Here is a 15,843-nt window from a genome sequence, read left to right on the forward strand (position 1 = left end):
CCCACGGGAAAAGGACACTCCAGAAAGGACGAGACGCAGAGAAACATTTCCAGGCGTGTGTGGTGAGAAATTCAGAAAAGTTGGAAATACTCCCCAAAGTACAATACTTAAATTCCTCGTTGTAACCAAAGGGAAACAGACATTTGCAGGCATAATAAAAAATATAACAAATCTCAGGAATTCCACTATAAATGTTGTTTGAAATAAAATAGCAAAAGACACACACAGACAGCAAGAAATCTCAGTGAGGAAAACTGGACAAATCTGTAAGTTTGAAGTAGAGGTTCCTCAGTTCCTTTTTTTTTTTTTTTTCCCAAGCTTCTTTGAGGTCACTGAAGGGGAAAAGAGTCCACATGGTTAGTGGGAAGGAAGACCTAAAATATGGATGAGGGAAGAAATTACCTAGGTAGGTAATGCAGGAAAGAAGACTGACAAGAGAAGGGAATGGAATAGAGACAGAGGTGTTTGCTAGTGCCTGAGGGGAGGAAAAAGCCAAGATTAAGGGACTCTTAATTGTTGGCAGGGAAAAAGCTGAAGTGGGTAAGGGTGGGAGACACCATTTAGGGCACCGAGATGATGTAGTGGGGCTGGTACTGTGTGGAAAACGGAAGGCGGTGGGGATAGGTGTGCTTCCAAGTGGCCGAAGGAGTTTACCGTGACGGTGGGAGAAAATGGGGACTTTGGAAGGCTGGGTGGGGAAGGTGAGATGAACATGGAGATATAACTGTATAGATGATAATAACTAAAGAGGAATTTGCTTTCCCCAAATAGCAACCTTTTCTTTCTTAGATCTAGTGATCTACCTTAGACTCTCTTCATTCATTTGTCCTTTTTCCTGGATGTTACAGTATCTTCTTAACTTATGTGCTTCCACTCTCTATTCCAATCCATGAGTTGATTCAAATATACATTTAAAGACAACAACAAAAATGTTTTTATTGTATGCCACCTACTGCCCAATTTTCTCACCGTTTTGTCGTGTTGTTTTTAACACAGCTGCTTGAAACATCTTCAAAGGTGGCCTATGCCTACAAAATACACACATACCTCCTAACCACACAGTGGGTGGGATGTCAAGCCCTCCACACCTCCCCTTACTTAGTCTGTATTAGGCTCTTCTAGGTCTACTTCCTGGCTAGCCACTGCCTAGGAATGCCTATTTTTCAAAGCCAGAGAGACACTTTCTTTATGAATCTTTCCTCAACCTCTTAGCAAAAATTAATTCCTCCCTCCATTATGTTCAATTAGAGCATTAATCACATTGGATCATAAATTTCTAAGCCTCCAAACTCCAAGAGGCCCAAACTACCTTTCCACATTCTCTTTTGTATTCCTGGAGCCTAGCACATTGTCTGGCACGGTAGGTGACTAATTCGTGTTTGCAGATTCTTTGCTGAATAAATAGATGACACCTCCTTTCACACACGTGAAGCAAGATTATTGGAGAAAATTAGATTTCAAATTTCCACCCCCGTCCCACTAATAGAAAACGTGTCAGCCATACATATGTCGTCAGCTTAACTTAAAGCCAGTGGTTTATATAAAGTCTCCTTGTCGGTGTGTCTCCCTTCCCTTCCCTCAAAACCTTCTAAATCCTGGCTAAAGGCTGTTGTGGACTGCTCACATAGGAAAAAAGGAGAATTTTCTGCTTTCTAAATCCCCTACCAGATTTCTTCCTGCCACCAGCAGTCTGGAAGCTCTCTATCAGGAATTTCTATCTTGCAAAGAACATAAAGTTTTGAATACCAAGAGAAGAAATAATGTGAAAACTGCAATTCCTCCTGCCAGGGCTCCCAGCTGCCAAAACCTACCATTGCTTGGGCATCCATCAGAATCGCATTCTGGTGATTAAAAAAAAAAAAAAAGGCTCCTTTCAACCCTTAGCAAATGACTAAATTCTAGAAAATGAATGTGTTTTTATGCTTGTTCTGAGTTTTCTTCCCATTCTTGTATTTCAAACGCATAGCAACTTTAAGTTTGCTGCCTTTTCTGATACATCACGTAAGGGAAGACTTCCATCCAAGGAAAGGAAACAAAACGGAAGAATTCTTCGCTCCTGCTCCCCTTCCCCCAAATCTCCCACCTGCCTACACACCAAACTACAGTCAGTAGGGAAGCAGTTTGCTGCGATCCCCTCTGAATGCAATTTCTTTGGGAAGGAAACAACTCAGTTCCCAGGCCCAGCTGCCTCTACGCACCCTGCATTCGTCCCCTCCCTCTTGCCCTGTGCAATCTTCTCCGAATGCGCCCTGCGGTCCCTCTCCTAGGGCTAAAGAATTGTCCGCAATCAGGGGAAACGGATTAGCTTCCAATTCGGGAAAGCAGGGGGCTGCTCCTTCAAACGAGAGCAGCAAACTCAGAAGGGAAGCCGCAGCGGGCTTCCGTCTTGTAAAATCCTATTCTTGAATCGTCCCAATTTGGCGCGCAGGTCTCTAGAAGTGACTGCGCAGCCTTATAATAAAGAGGACAGTGGCCTCTCCCCTGCGGCAGCAGCTCTTAGAGTCTTCTCGCAACTTCCCGTTTCCAGTGCCTTCTTTCGGTTATGGGGACTCTCCTTCCTCACCATCGCCTCCGATCCCCCCCCCCCCCGCCCCATTTCATTGAGAAGACGACCCTCTTCGCCTTCTAGGCAGCTCTGCTCTGTTGAAGGCAAAGAGCCACGGGATTTTAAGGATGCCGGTCTTCATATCTCCCTTCCTCATCACTCGGGGAGGAGAGAAAATAGCGGAAATTTAACACCGGTAACTGTTACGATTTCACCTGAAGAACTTGCCCTCTAGAATGCCGCTAAAGAAGTAAATTCATAGTGTAGTGAAGGTGCAAGGTGAAAATGGGAGGGAATGGGGGTAGGGGGGCAGGGAAAAGGAGGAAAGAGTGCGGGAAGACTCTCCTTGTGTATTGGATTCCCGGGTTCCAAACCGGTCACGGCCGGGGCCCGCAGTCGCCGCCCCCGCCGCGGGCGCCTCCGCGCGCCTCTGGGGAGCGAGTGAGCGGGAAGGAGGGGCCGAGAGCGAGAGCGCGGGAAGGAGGCCGCCAGGAAGCGACGGCGGCTGCGCACGGGGAGCGCGCGGGGCAGGGCCGCCCGCGCTCCCGGCCGAGACCAGCTGCCCGGCCGCCGCTCTGCCCGCCGAGCCGCTCCGGGGCTGACATCATTGCCGGAAGGAGGGGCTGCCCGGGCAGGGGCGACTGGAGAACAAGGTTCTAGGGCCTCGCTGGCGGAGGCGCTCCCTCGCCGCTTGGCAAGCGCAGCGCGGTGGCAGCGGCGGCTCGATTCAGCCCGCGTGAGCTGCGCGCGGCAATTCTTAATTTAGCGGAGGGAGAGAGGTATCTTTAGACCTTAGCGCGTCCATCTCTTGGTTCATTCGTCAAAACCGCCCGCACACCGTCCGCGCTTCCTCGGATGAATTAGACAAAGGCAAGAAAGGGGGAAACATGTACAAATGCTATTACTTCGACTTGCTTTCAAATGCCCCCCACCCCCACCCCACGTGAAAGGACAGCCCCGAGGCTGATTTCCCGCCGTGTTTGTTTCAAACAAGATTGAGAGTGGAATTCCATTAAGTCTTCAAGTTCAGAAGGTGCTCGCAAGTACTCTTTTTTTCTTTTTACTTTTTTGAGTCACACCTGTTTTTAACCTTTTATGGGAGGGACAAGAGTCGCTTTAGTCATAAAGCACCGCTACCTTCCCCAATGTTTTTGTTCAGTGTTCAGAATTCTTCTCCGCACGCTCCTCAGGTTGTTTCCTGGTTGCAGCGCTAAGAACACGTAAGCAGCCTCTCTAACACCATCATCCCCTCCCCATATTTCCTGCCCCTTTACCCGCCTATCCCGATTTTTAAACAGTTTCTGCCACACACTTCCCTGAGCATAGAAACGGTTCCCATGCTCTGTTTAAATCCCACCTGGAGATGTTTCCACACACGGACTTGCTCTTATTTTGTTCCTATTTCATTTTATTTATTCTTTGGTCCCAGCCCCTCCTCTCTCCGGTCTTTGCTTTGTGGGTGTGTGCCGCAGTGGCGCAAGTTTCAATCCCCAGCCCCGCCAGGAGCCCACATTTTGGAAGGGCACCCGGCTCGGAGATTCGACGGCCCGCCCGCAGCCACGCGCGCGCGCACGCACACGCACTCCACACGCGCACCCAGCGCCCTGCACCCCAAACCGCAAAGGCGGCCAAAGCAGGGAAGCGCGGAATAATTCATTCTGGAAGCCAAGAGGCCGTTTTCAGTGGAGCTCTGGAAGTCTTCCCTTGGGGGAAGGAAGGAAGAGGTTCGTTCTATACACTCTTGAAAGCTGACATCCCCCCCCCTTTTTTTTTGCAAGGGGAGGATGTCAGTTTGCGGGTAATCGCTCCTGTGCAAGTCGTGTCTCCAACCGAGGGCAGACTGCCGCTCAGCTCATCTAAGTCTCTAAAGAAAAGGACCCATTTAAGGCGACGCGCTTTTTAAAAGTCACCTTTTCCGATGACGCTCTTAAGAGGCATTCGTTTTCGCGAAAGGGGGCTGTTTTCTAGCTACGCGCTTAAAAAAAGACTAATTCTTTTGTGGACAGATAACTATTTTCCGGTTCTATCTTAGTAAACGTCATTCATTTATGGGATAGGTAGGGGGTTTGGGGCTAAGGGATTAAAAGTCAGTTCTTTCGAGAAAGAGGAACCCTTTTATGTTGAGCTACGCTCTTAGAAAAAGTCATTTTTTAAAAATTAAGAAAATGATGCCGCTTTTCGGCTACGCGATTATGAGAAGTTCTTTTTTTAAAAAGCTAGACAGAATCTTCCACACCTACCATCTCCACATCCAGCAGGTGCTGGCTGAGCACAGCCCCAGAAGTAGGGCGGGAAGGAAGGGCGGGGAGGCGAGCGGAGGGCGGAACGGCGCGGGGGTCCCTGTGCGCTCCGTGGTGCGCTGCGCTCTCCTCTCTGCGCCAAGGGTCGGGTCCCCAAGGCTGAGAGCGAGCCTGGCAGGGATCCAAACCACGAGCCCCCGGAGACAGGAGCGCAGCTGAGCAGACCCCGGCGCGTGGTCGGAGGCGGGCTCTGGGCTCCAGGCACTGCCCCTCAGGTCGGACCGCTCCACCAGGCTCACCGGACTGTGATCTTTGCTTAGCACCTGCCCCAATCTTAGAGTTTCTCTCAGTTTTGCGGAAAGCTGGCTGTTTCCGTAAAAGTGAAAGACCTTTTTGCACGGCCAGTGTCGGAGAAATTCATGCGCGGACACTTTTCTGACAGAAGTGAGAGTTTTCGCAAAGTAACCAAGCCAAGCCGACTGGTGGCTGTGCCAAAAAGATATTCGAGCTGCGCTCACCTCCGGGATTTGCTCTCTCTCTTATCTCCCAGGAGGAGATGGGGGGAAGGGAGGACACAGGAAGCGTCTCTAAAACCACTCGGTGGTCACAGTCGAGACCCCAAAAGCAGGCAGCCGGAAGCCTCCGCGCAGTAAGTGCGGAGGGACTCGCGTCTCACACGCCGCACTCAGTTCTGGCACCCGGACCGGATACTTACCCTGTTGTCGAAGCCAGTAGAGAAGAATGAGGTGGGAAGTGAAAAAGAGAAAAGGCTTCCGCCGACTCCACGGAGACTGCGATTGCTGTAGCGGGGCTCTACCGCTACAGCTCGCAGTCCGCGGAGCAGTTGGAGTCGCGCAGGCTTCCTTTGAGGCTGTTTGGGCAGCCCGGGTTGCCTGGGCTGCCTGTGTCGCCTATGTCGCCGCGGCCCCTGCCACTCTGCGCACTCTGTTTAGCTGGCTTTCTGCTTTGCCGCGCGGGCCGCTGCGTGCAGCTCAGGCTCACGGCTCCTCCCGCCCTGACAGTTCGCCGACTGCAAGGAGCCAGTGCCGAGCCAGCCCTTTTCAATGGCGAGGGGGAGGGACTAGATTGAGGGGGAGAAGGGGGAAGGAAGGGGGGTGAGCGAGTGGAGGGCGGGGGCGGGGGGAGAGAAGTGAACCAGTGCCCGGGCCGCCTGCTGGGAGGGGATGGCGCAGCACCAACTGCCGGGTACCCCCCTCTGGTCCCCACTCTCGGCACCCCACATCCCCCACCGCTTCGGGGGCGGCCCCTCCCAGCTGATGGGGAACCGGGGAAGAAGGGCGGGGGCGAGATGGAGGTAAGCTTAGGAAGTTACTGTTAGCCGCCCCAAGAAGGCGGCAGGAAGCGTGCTGGAGGCACACTCGCGTGCGGGACCCGCTGCTGGGAAAAACGCGCCGCTTTCGGGCTTCCCGCTTTGCAGAGCAGAAACGAGGGCAGGCACCGCTCTCCGCTCGGTCCTCCGCTCGCTGTTCTCTTACGCTTCCCTTTAAGTTGAACTCATTCACATTATCTTACAGAAGTTTTATTTTTCTTGTTCTGTGTGCTTTTCTCGCTATCCCGCTGACCGCTGTGACTCCGGCTTGAGAACCAGCATCCAGCAGCACCATTTTCTCATACAAAGGATACTTAAGGCAGAGTAGTGGAAGTAGGGGCAGGAGTCGGGCAAAGCCGCAGTTGGAGCCGAGAGACCGTGTCTGCAATGTATCATACTCAGCTGTGAGCTGGGTCTGGTGCCTCGATTGCCTTTAGATTGATCGTCTGGGGGCGGCGGAGAGGGGGTTGAGGGGGGAGATCTAGCATTTGGCTACCCCCAGAGAGTAAGTACGAGTGAGCAAAAGCAGGTCGGTGGCTTTGGGCTGCTTTAGTGGGGTCCAGCCGCTTGGCTGCCGGGGACCGGGCAGCAACGCGGGCGTGGACAGCGCGTTTCCGAGGTAGGGAAAGATGCAGGAGAGGGAGGAACCCAGCCGCAAGACTGGTGTTTGCCAGCTCGCTCCAGCTGCCTATTCGGCGACGCCCGGGCGGACATCGGGGTGCCAGGTCTTACAAGACCACTAAAGCGACCAGGGGTAATGTGGCTGTTTTTTTGGCTCTGATGCGTCGTGGGTATCTAGAAGCGTGGCTAATTCTCTCGTCCCTGTTACTAGACTAAAAGCAAATAGCAATAACAACCAAATCCTTCCCTGTTGGTCTACTCTGATTCTTGCTCCAAGGAGCAAGTCCTTAAATTTACCCAGAGGCCGGAGAATGAACCAGGTGATTGAATTCTTTAAATTCCTCTCCAGAAAGGTATATAGTTTTAGGGGAAAAATCCATTTTCTACTCTTAGCCAATAGAAAAACTTATCTTTCTAGTGCTCTGCTTTGTTTTTGGAAGGAGGAGGCTCTCTTTCCTGAAATAAAAGGAGGAAAAGTAGATAATGTTTTCGGGCGCCAAGAGCGCAGTATTCATTTTTATTTTTGTCTCCTGAATAGAAGGGGGAATGCATCTGCATAGGGATAGAACATCAAGAAGGAAAAATCTTGCCAGATATCGTGAGTTGATTCTATCTACCAATCTCTTCATGGAAAGTTATTGTTATTATTTTTTTTTATGGAAGGACAAATCTTTCTGACTTCTTTCCCTAGTATATCCCTCTCCATCTTCATAATTGCCTTCTTTCCAATTCCTGATATTTTTAAAGGTTAAAACTCTGGTTCAAATAATTCTCACATCATTTTTTTTCCTTCTACATTTTTAACACCTAAAGCCACTACAGGGAGCGACATTGGAATCACAGTTCAGTGCAGTTTGCATGAAAGAGGACACAAGGAAGTATTTACTATTACATTTTACTCCTCCTGTAACTCTGCCTCCATTATTCACGGTATCCAGCACATGCATTGTCCCCTTCTGGGGAGCTAGGACAGGTCTTGGAGTTGAAATCAGAAGCTGTCAAATGATTACAGCTCTGACTCTTGGGGTTTGCGCTACTGGATGAGAGTCATAGGTGATGGCAGGAACTCAATGAAAATAAAATAAGTGATTGATCCAGGGGAGTGTGGCAAAGCCATGCCATGGAGGGATTCTCAGAGCACTAATGATCATTCATAACATCCGCATTAGACACCAATTAATTGTATGTTAAGATTTCCATCTAAATCCAAGGCAGGGGGAGAAAACTATTTGGTGACTATTCTGAAGTATTTAAAGTTATCATCGTGCCAGACTCATGAGGTTAATATTATTATTCACATTTTACAGTTCCTGAAATGGAAGCTCACAGCCAGGTAATTTGCACAAGACCATGTTGCTGAAGAGTAGCAGACTCTGGATTTTCATTCAGAGTGTGTAACTCCTAAATTCAGCTACATGGTTGCTTTAGAGTGAATCTGGATTCTTCTGTAATACAAAGTACAACATTTAGTTTTAAGTGTATAGTCCAATAGAAAACGATCTCTCTATAGTAGAAACATTACTTACAGACAAAAGGATTATTTGTAGAACTCAGTAACCCAGAAAATCATCTGAAAAATTCAATTTGTTGATAAAACTGACAGAAATCCACATCTGAAAATAATGAAAAAAATTTTTTTTCCCAGTTTCTCTTCTCCTGTGTTCTGTCTGATGGTGGCACCAATGAGCAATGGAATAACCAAAGGCCAGGACACCTAGCAAAAGCTGTCTGCGTGGTCCTCTAACTAAAATGACTGATGTGGACTCACTGTGCTTACTTACAGAGAGATCTCCTTGACTGAATGCCTTTTATGCACTATTTGCATTATATACATTGTCTGATTAATCCTCAAAACCATTCTATAAGTTATGTATCATTAGCTTCATATATTTTTTTTTTTTAACAAGTGAGGAAACTCACAAAGACTCACAGAGGCTAGGTAAAGTGTGCCAGGTTATATAGCTATAAAGTATAGAGTTGGGAAGTTCAAACCCATGTCATTTCCAGTCCACTCTGCTGACCCTCAGCATATGGTCCTCAGATTGTGTGATTACACATTTTCAGAATTTGCATTACATCCAAAAATTTATAATTAACCAAAGGAAACTTTAAGAATTTGTTTTCTGGAGGCGATGCCATGAATGAACTGTTACATTTATTGCACTTTGTTTGTTCAGTGTTCCAATTTGAAACTTGAGCCAGGGTTCTACTAAGATCAAAAAAAGGGAAATTTTGGTAATAGGTACCATATAAACATGGGACCATTTCCCATCTCTGAGGATTAAACTTTAGAGCCATTATATAATTATAGAATGGACCATACAAGATAATTAAAATACTTCAATGAGTCAGGATATTTCTCAGGCCAGTGAGAACTGATTAAAACTGAGGAATAATGTGTTAATCTGAAGAAGGGTTGGTCAGCTGTGGCGATCTAGTAAAAGAAGACTCAAAAAGATAAGCATTGCTAACTCTTATCCATGGTCATTTTCCTCTCACTGGCATGAGATTTCCTCTCACTTGATATGAGATTGATGAAGCTAATCAAATACTCTGAGATTTCGGTTGCCCTCGCACTGAAACACCCCTTATCAAGCAGTCTGCCATCTGATTGTAATTTGCCTTTCCATGTACTCTGTGGGGAGAGAGAATGCACAGGTCTTACAGATGAATGAGAATGAATACTTTGCATCATGCTCCAGTTATTTGCATCAGAGTCCATTCATCCTTGTGTTGTCCACAACTACTTGCACCTACATTGCACATAAATGTTACAATCAATAAGTCATCATTATTATTGAAAAAGTAGGTGGATGTATGGACACAAAGCTGTCAGAATGGATAAATTACATTCTCCATGGTATTTTTCATATTTAATGTTAACCACCACCACCAATTGCAGCTAATAGGAGGCAGTGAAGCCCAGTGATTAAGAAAAGAGCTTTGGTTTCAAACCAAATTTGGAATTCTGGCTCTGGTATTTTCTAGCTGTGTGGCTGTGGGCAAATTAATCTCTAGACTTGTACTGTATAATAAGATAGCTACTAGCCACATATGGTGATTGAGCACTTGAAACTCAGCTGATCCAAACTGAGATGCACTGGGAGTATAAAATACACATCCTATGTTGAAGACTTAGCATGTGCACATATGTGCATGTATACAAAATATATAATTAATATTTTTATATAAATTGCATGATAAAATAGTATTTTGACTAATTGGTTAAATACAATATTATTAAAATAATTTTACCTGTTTATGTCAAATATGTTAATGGGCTACTAGAAAATTTAAAATTACATATGTGGCTCGAATTATGCTTTTGTTGAACAGAGCTGTCCTAGAAAGCTTCAGTTTCTTCATCTAAAAATGGGGATAATTTATTCAGCTCAAATTGTTGAAGTGATATTTAAATAAGATAATGCACTTCAAATGCTTAGCACAGTGCCTGACATTTAGTTGAACAGTAGTCACTCTCTAAAAGTTAGAAAATAATGATAGGTAAAATTAAAAAAACAAAACAAAACCCATAAACCCAAAAGGGTTAGGAATTGCTCGAAGAGAAAGCTTTAGTTACAAATTAATTTACTTTATCTCACGTGAAATCATTCTACTTCTCTCTCTCTAAAAACAAGGGCAAACATACATGTGTGGTGGGGAGCGGGAAGGACAATACTTTCGACATACAAAGATAATAATGTGTATGCAAGTGTTTTGAAGAGTTAAAAGTACTTTCTTAATTCCAAGCATTTCTACTATCATAATTCTTACAGGCACTTTTACATTTAACTGGTAAATATTTCCAGTGTTGAGGCATTCAAGTCACAGGTAAAGATAAGGCTGAGATTGGTGTAGCTACACATAAGGCAAACGAATTTCTGCAGAAGATACAGAAACTGGAGAAAGCCCGGTAGTTGTAGAGCACTATGTTTTCAGTAGCTGGGCAGCAGGAATACCGTATCTAGCTGACGACAAAATGCATTGCTCAACTGGAGACACTAGAGGGTGCTATTAGTGAGAGCTTAGAGGGAGGAATAAATCTTGCAGCCCCCCTCCCCCTCTCCATTTCTATAGATTATAAGAATTTGAAAAGGGCATACCTGTGAAATGAAACTAACACTTCTCCATTCCCTCCTGGACATGACTTTCAAGGGTTTTTTTTTTTGTTGTTGTTTTGTTTTTTTGTCCTAATACTGGCCTTACAACATTACCCGAATAATAAAATATTAGAAGTTTGTTATAGAACTTGGGCAAATAATTGGGAAAAGTTTGAAATGGTTCCCTGCTCTGAGAAAAACACTTTACCAACGCCCAAGGAGGGGAGTACGCGAAATAAAAATACACGAGAAAGGACTTTGAAAGAAGGAAAGACTTCAACAACTTCTGTAATTAAGTAGGGGTGGGACAATTGTTTAGTAATCGTGCCATATATGATTTATTTTTTTCTCTCTAGGCTTGAACAGCTACATGCTTGCAGTGGACAGAAACTGCAGCTGAATTTCTTTCACAGGAGCCTGGGAATTACAGCCTTATCTGTACTGCTGAACTTCGCTGAAGCACTGAGCTCTGATTAATGCAATTAAATGAATAGAAGGTACGTGGTGTTGTCGTCAAGGTTGCTGTTTCCTACTAAAGAATGCACTTCTACTGTACTCTCATTTTTTTTTCACAGATGAGTAGTTGCAAACTGTACCGGATGAGGCTTTTCATCTGTGTGTTATTTGCCTATATTGTGATGGAAGCACACAAGCAGGGAAAATTATTGTGTCTTTTAAAGCATAGAAGGCTGAGAATGCTATTAACAGTTTCTAGTCTTCTTATTTCCTTAGGACAGGCTTTAGCTTGAGGTATCCAGATGTTGCCTGGCGAGGTGAAAGATTCAAAGAGATTTTGGTTGCTGAGGAAAGCAAAATTCGTTTTTGTTGTTTAATACTGAGATTGAATTTTTTTTTTCATCCTGCCAGAACTCCTATGTGGTCCTGTCTTCAGGAAGTCAGCATCAGCTACTGCTCTAAATTTAGAAAATACACACACCTATGAAAGCCATCACATAATGTTTCCAAAGCAATATATATTGGGATTGACAAAAGTAAACATTTTTAAAGAATCCTGGACGAATCCCACACCACTCTGAGCCTTCTTTCCTTTTTAAGCCTCTTTATTTCTATTATAAGATATGACTATGAAGTAAGTAGATTTAACTTTTGTACGGTTTGGGAAATCAGTTATGTTTTCTGATGTATGGTAACAAATATACTGTACATTTCAGTGAAACACCTAGGAAAACTGCTTTACTTTTTTTTTTCTAATTAGCAACCATGGCTCTGGTTTAGTCAACATAGTGTTTAATGAATGGATGGCTACTTTGAGCCATTTTTCATTGACTAGGGTACTGGCAATGTCGCATTTTAAGTGATTAGACATGCGATTAGATAATCAACCTAGGGTTTCTGTTTTCTTTTAAGATCAAACAGTTTTATTTCATCATGACTGAAACTTAGCTGAATGTTAGTTTCTATCTTAGGGTAAAATATAAAAGCCAAGAATTCTTCTTAGTTGCCAAAACGCAGCTGGTCTCCACTATTCCTTTTAGATTTCCTGTCACATAAGGTGAAGAATGGTGATTCATTTTACTTTTATGCAAAAAAAAAAAAAAAAAGATGTCTTTGAATTTTTCAATTAATTTTTTCTTTCTTGACTAACTTCTAAATAAAGTGAAACTGTAGACGCAGTCTGGCACAGTATTGATCCTGTTTGGTTATCTTCTTTTGACAGGCTAGATAGTGAGGGAAAAGTGTTTGGAACATAGAAGGGTTCTCCTTTTAAGGAAAAAATGTACACAAAATTGGCAATGAAAATTAAATATTGTTCCTGGATTCCTTCCACTGTGAATGTTGTTATTATTAGGCTCCATCTTTTCTAGATCTGTTGCTGGAACTCAAAGCACTAAAAGCACTTCCTTCTCCTTCAGACTGAACCTAATCCTGTCATACCAAAGAACTCTTCAAAAATTTCCATCTTGTCAACTGATGAGTTTTCAAATTTGATGTCTTTTCAGACCCAGTAGTTAGTGTCCTTGTGGTGAAGCCAGCAAATCTGAGTTTTACTCCAAGTCCAGTCCTAGTGCTCTGGTTTGTACGATCAGCCATCTACCTCAGTTATCTGAGTGGCACTTTAGTACCCACTACCAGTACCAGTGTGCGGGCTGTGATGCTTAGTTGGAGCACTGGCATCCTGCCTACTTTCTACCAGTCCATTTCCTTGGTGCCCTAGGCTCATTACCAATGAAATATTACCTGCTTGGCTGAGGGTTGTGATCCTGACAGGACAACTTTCTTAGAACTGTCCTATAAATACCAAAATAACTTATGACTCTAGCCTCACATTTTATGTTTTACATTCTTGGACCATTTATTCTATGGAAGATGCTGAAGTGGGTAGGCTGTGTTGGAAAGCCGTTTGCAATTCATCATAATAAGTAATGTTATGTTACTCAAAGGTGTTTATTATTCTTGAACAGTGCAACTGAATTACTTAACACCCACACTTCCAGTCCCATCAATTATAAATTATTCTCCAAAAATACCATGGGGATGTAACAATCATAGAAAAATTACTAATAAAAATACCAGAAAATGTGAAATTATCTTTGTCATAAATATGTTAAATGACAGATGTTTCCAAATGTCATATGAATTATAAAAAGTTTCCCTTTTCTATAAGGATCACTTGGGGTGGGGAGCCTGAATGGATTTCTGAGAAGGCGATAAAGTTTTGAAAACACATTTGCAAGATAAGATGTGTGGTAACTTTGAAGTATATATCAATCAGTGACACAGACAATGAGATGTGTGTATCTAAATCTAGTCAAGGACCTCAGGAATTACATACTTAGATTGAAAGTATTAGACTATATTTGTCAGCTATTGTTATAAACTTACATTTCGTGGAGAATTAAATACTACTATAGTTTGTACTAAATTAATTTTTGTTTTTAACTCGGCGTCATTCTACTCTCTTCTTCTTCAAAGGTCTTTCTGGGTTAACAATGCATAAGAAGTTTGTAAGTTAAAATTTTCTCTGAAGTGTAGCACCTGTTTCTTACACTTCACTTATACAACTATGTCATGAGATGCAGTCTTGACTGGCAAAATCATCAGATAAGCAATACTTTTATTGTCACAGTAGATTTGTTCTACCAAGAAGCTATAAATTATAGTTCAATAAACTCTTAACAAAATTAGCTTAGAGTTCTATTCAAATAATAAAAAAATGAAAAGAAATATAAAAACTAGAAGATAGTCTTTTGTCTCCAAAGCATGAGTGTCTCAAGGAGGAGGAAGAGAAGGAGTTGCTGGGGGGGTGTTTGGGGGTTGGTTGGGGGTTGCTTGGGGGAAGAAGTGTGACAGAGGGGGGCGGGGGGAGGAGTATGAAGAATAGGCAACCTCAGGGTCCTGAGGGAGGGAAGGCCATATAGGTCCTTTTTCCTTTTAAAATTACTTTAAAAAATTTCTCCTCCAACTTCACTATGATTATCACTTTTGAAACTTACTTTATGCAGCTTCTCTTTCAACTTTGCAACAAGTACTCTGGCAGGGTAAAATGCTCATATGGAGACTGGTGTATGGGACAAGTGGAAGTGATAGTGAAAAAGGAACTGAAATCACCATTCTCTTCACAAGGACTTTTATACTGCAGATTCTGGAAAGAAATGCAGGGAGTTAGCAGTTAGCAGTAGTGGAGGGACGCAGATCGGTGTTCAAAGCCTGCCCCCAAACTCCTAACTTTTTTACTTGGCGTTCCCCAGGCCTGAGTTCCAGCAGTGTAGTCCGCACTAGAAACACAAGTCCAAGGGAAAAGGACAGTCAGTGATGGAGTGTGGCTGTGTCTGAGGCCCTTTAAAGGGTAGCAAAGGAACAAGTTTAGAGATGGGGGAGGTGGGGTGCTGCTCAAAGGAGAAACAGGTTGATTTAGAATAGGACCTCATTGTCTTTGATACGCAAATATGTATGGTGACTCTCCAACACATATGAAGAGTTTATTCAACCAGGGAACCCTTTTGAAACAGTACAAAAAATGCTGCTAGGCAGTTTTAAAAGCACCTCTTTGGGCTCTTCAAACCGGTGATCAGGTTAATCCTTCTGCATATGGCTAATTTCATGCTATTAACATTCATGTTCCCCTAGATCTTTGCTGCCCAAAGCAGACCAGACCCCATTTCAAAACCAGAGGATAAGAAGAGAAATTTATGGATATGGAGATGAAAAGGAATAAATTGAAAAAATCTGTGCATTGTTGCACAATAATGAGAGATTCCACTGAAACTATTTCTGCCCTATTACATTTTTGTCCGGGAGTTGTCTAGAACACTATTTTAATTTAACAGTGCTCTTAAAATTTGTTTTGGCTATTTTTTTTTTTTTTTTTTTTTTGCTGCATGGCATATGGGAACAGAAACATCTACGGTGTATTTTACCTAAGAGTCTAGAAAGCTTGGATTCATTTTGTGATTCTATCTAGCTGCAGAACATTTGATAAGTTACTTAAACTCTCTGAATTCCAATTTCAGTAACTGTGTATTGAGAAATATAATTACCTCAAGAATTGTTATGAGGAATAAATGAGATAATGAACATAAACACAGCTAATGGAGTACCTGACACAGATAGTTTAATGTAGTTGAATGCTCCAATAGATTTAGATTTCATTAGACACCTAAGGCAGTCATTGAGGTAAAAGAAAATGGGAGGTGAGGATATCTCTATTATTCACCACCTCATTTATTAGTTCATTTATTCATTCATACACAAATATTTAATGAAGAACTGTATATTCAGGGCACATTTTTAGGTAAATTAATTCCTTAAATAGCCTTCCCACTTCACATGTATTTTATAGATGTAGATGGTGAATTATATAATGCTGAGTACAACCCCATTAATTGAGAGAGGCAGGGAGAAAGGATTGGTAACCTCAATTTATTTGCAGAAAATAAATAACTGCTTCTACCCCACCTCCAACCATATGACTTACATCTTCCCTGAGGAACCATTTGCCCTTAAATACATTTTAAAATTAAAATTAGTGCTTTGGAGTATGTATGT

At 43.5% G+C, this 15,843-nt stretch overlaps 1 protein-coding gene across 6 annotated transcripts in view; it reads right to left on the reverse strand.

Moving 5' to 3' along the window:
* PCDH11X (protocadherin 11 X-linked) overlaps nucleotides 1-5,805 on the reverse strand; it is a 590,766-nt gene extending 584,961 nt beyond the window's left edge. For all 6 annotated transcript variants that reach the window (XM_031445559.2, XM_064482994.1, XM_031445558.2 and 3 more), the window contains exon 1: nucleotides 5,501-5,805. The gene's annotated coding sequence lies outside the window, so the exon portion shown is untranslated. The remainder of the gene's footprint in view (nucleotides 1-5,500) is intronic.
* Between the last annotated feature and the right edge of the window lie 10,038 nt (nucleotides 5,806-15,843).

This window comes from Camelus dromedarius, chromosome X (genome assembly GCF_036321535.1).
Source record: "Camelus dromedarius isolate mCamDro1 chromosome X, mCamDro1.pat, whole genome shotgun sequence".
NCBI lineage: Eukaryota > Metazoa > Chordata > Mammalia > Artiodactyla > Camelidae > Camelus > Camelus dromedarius.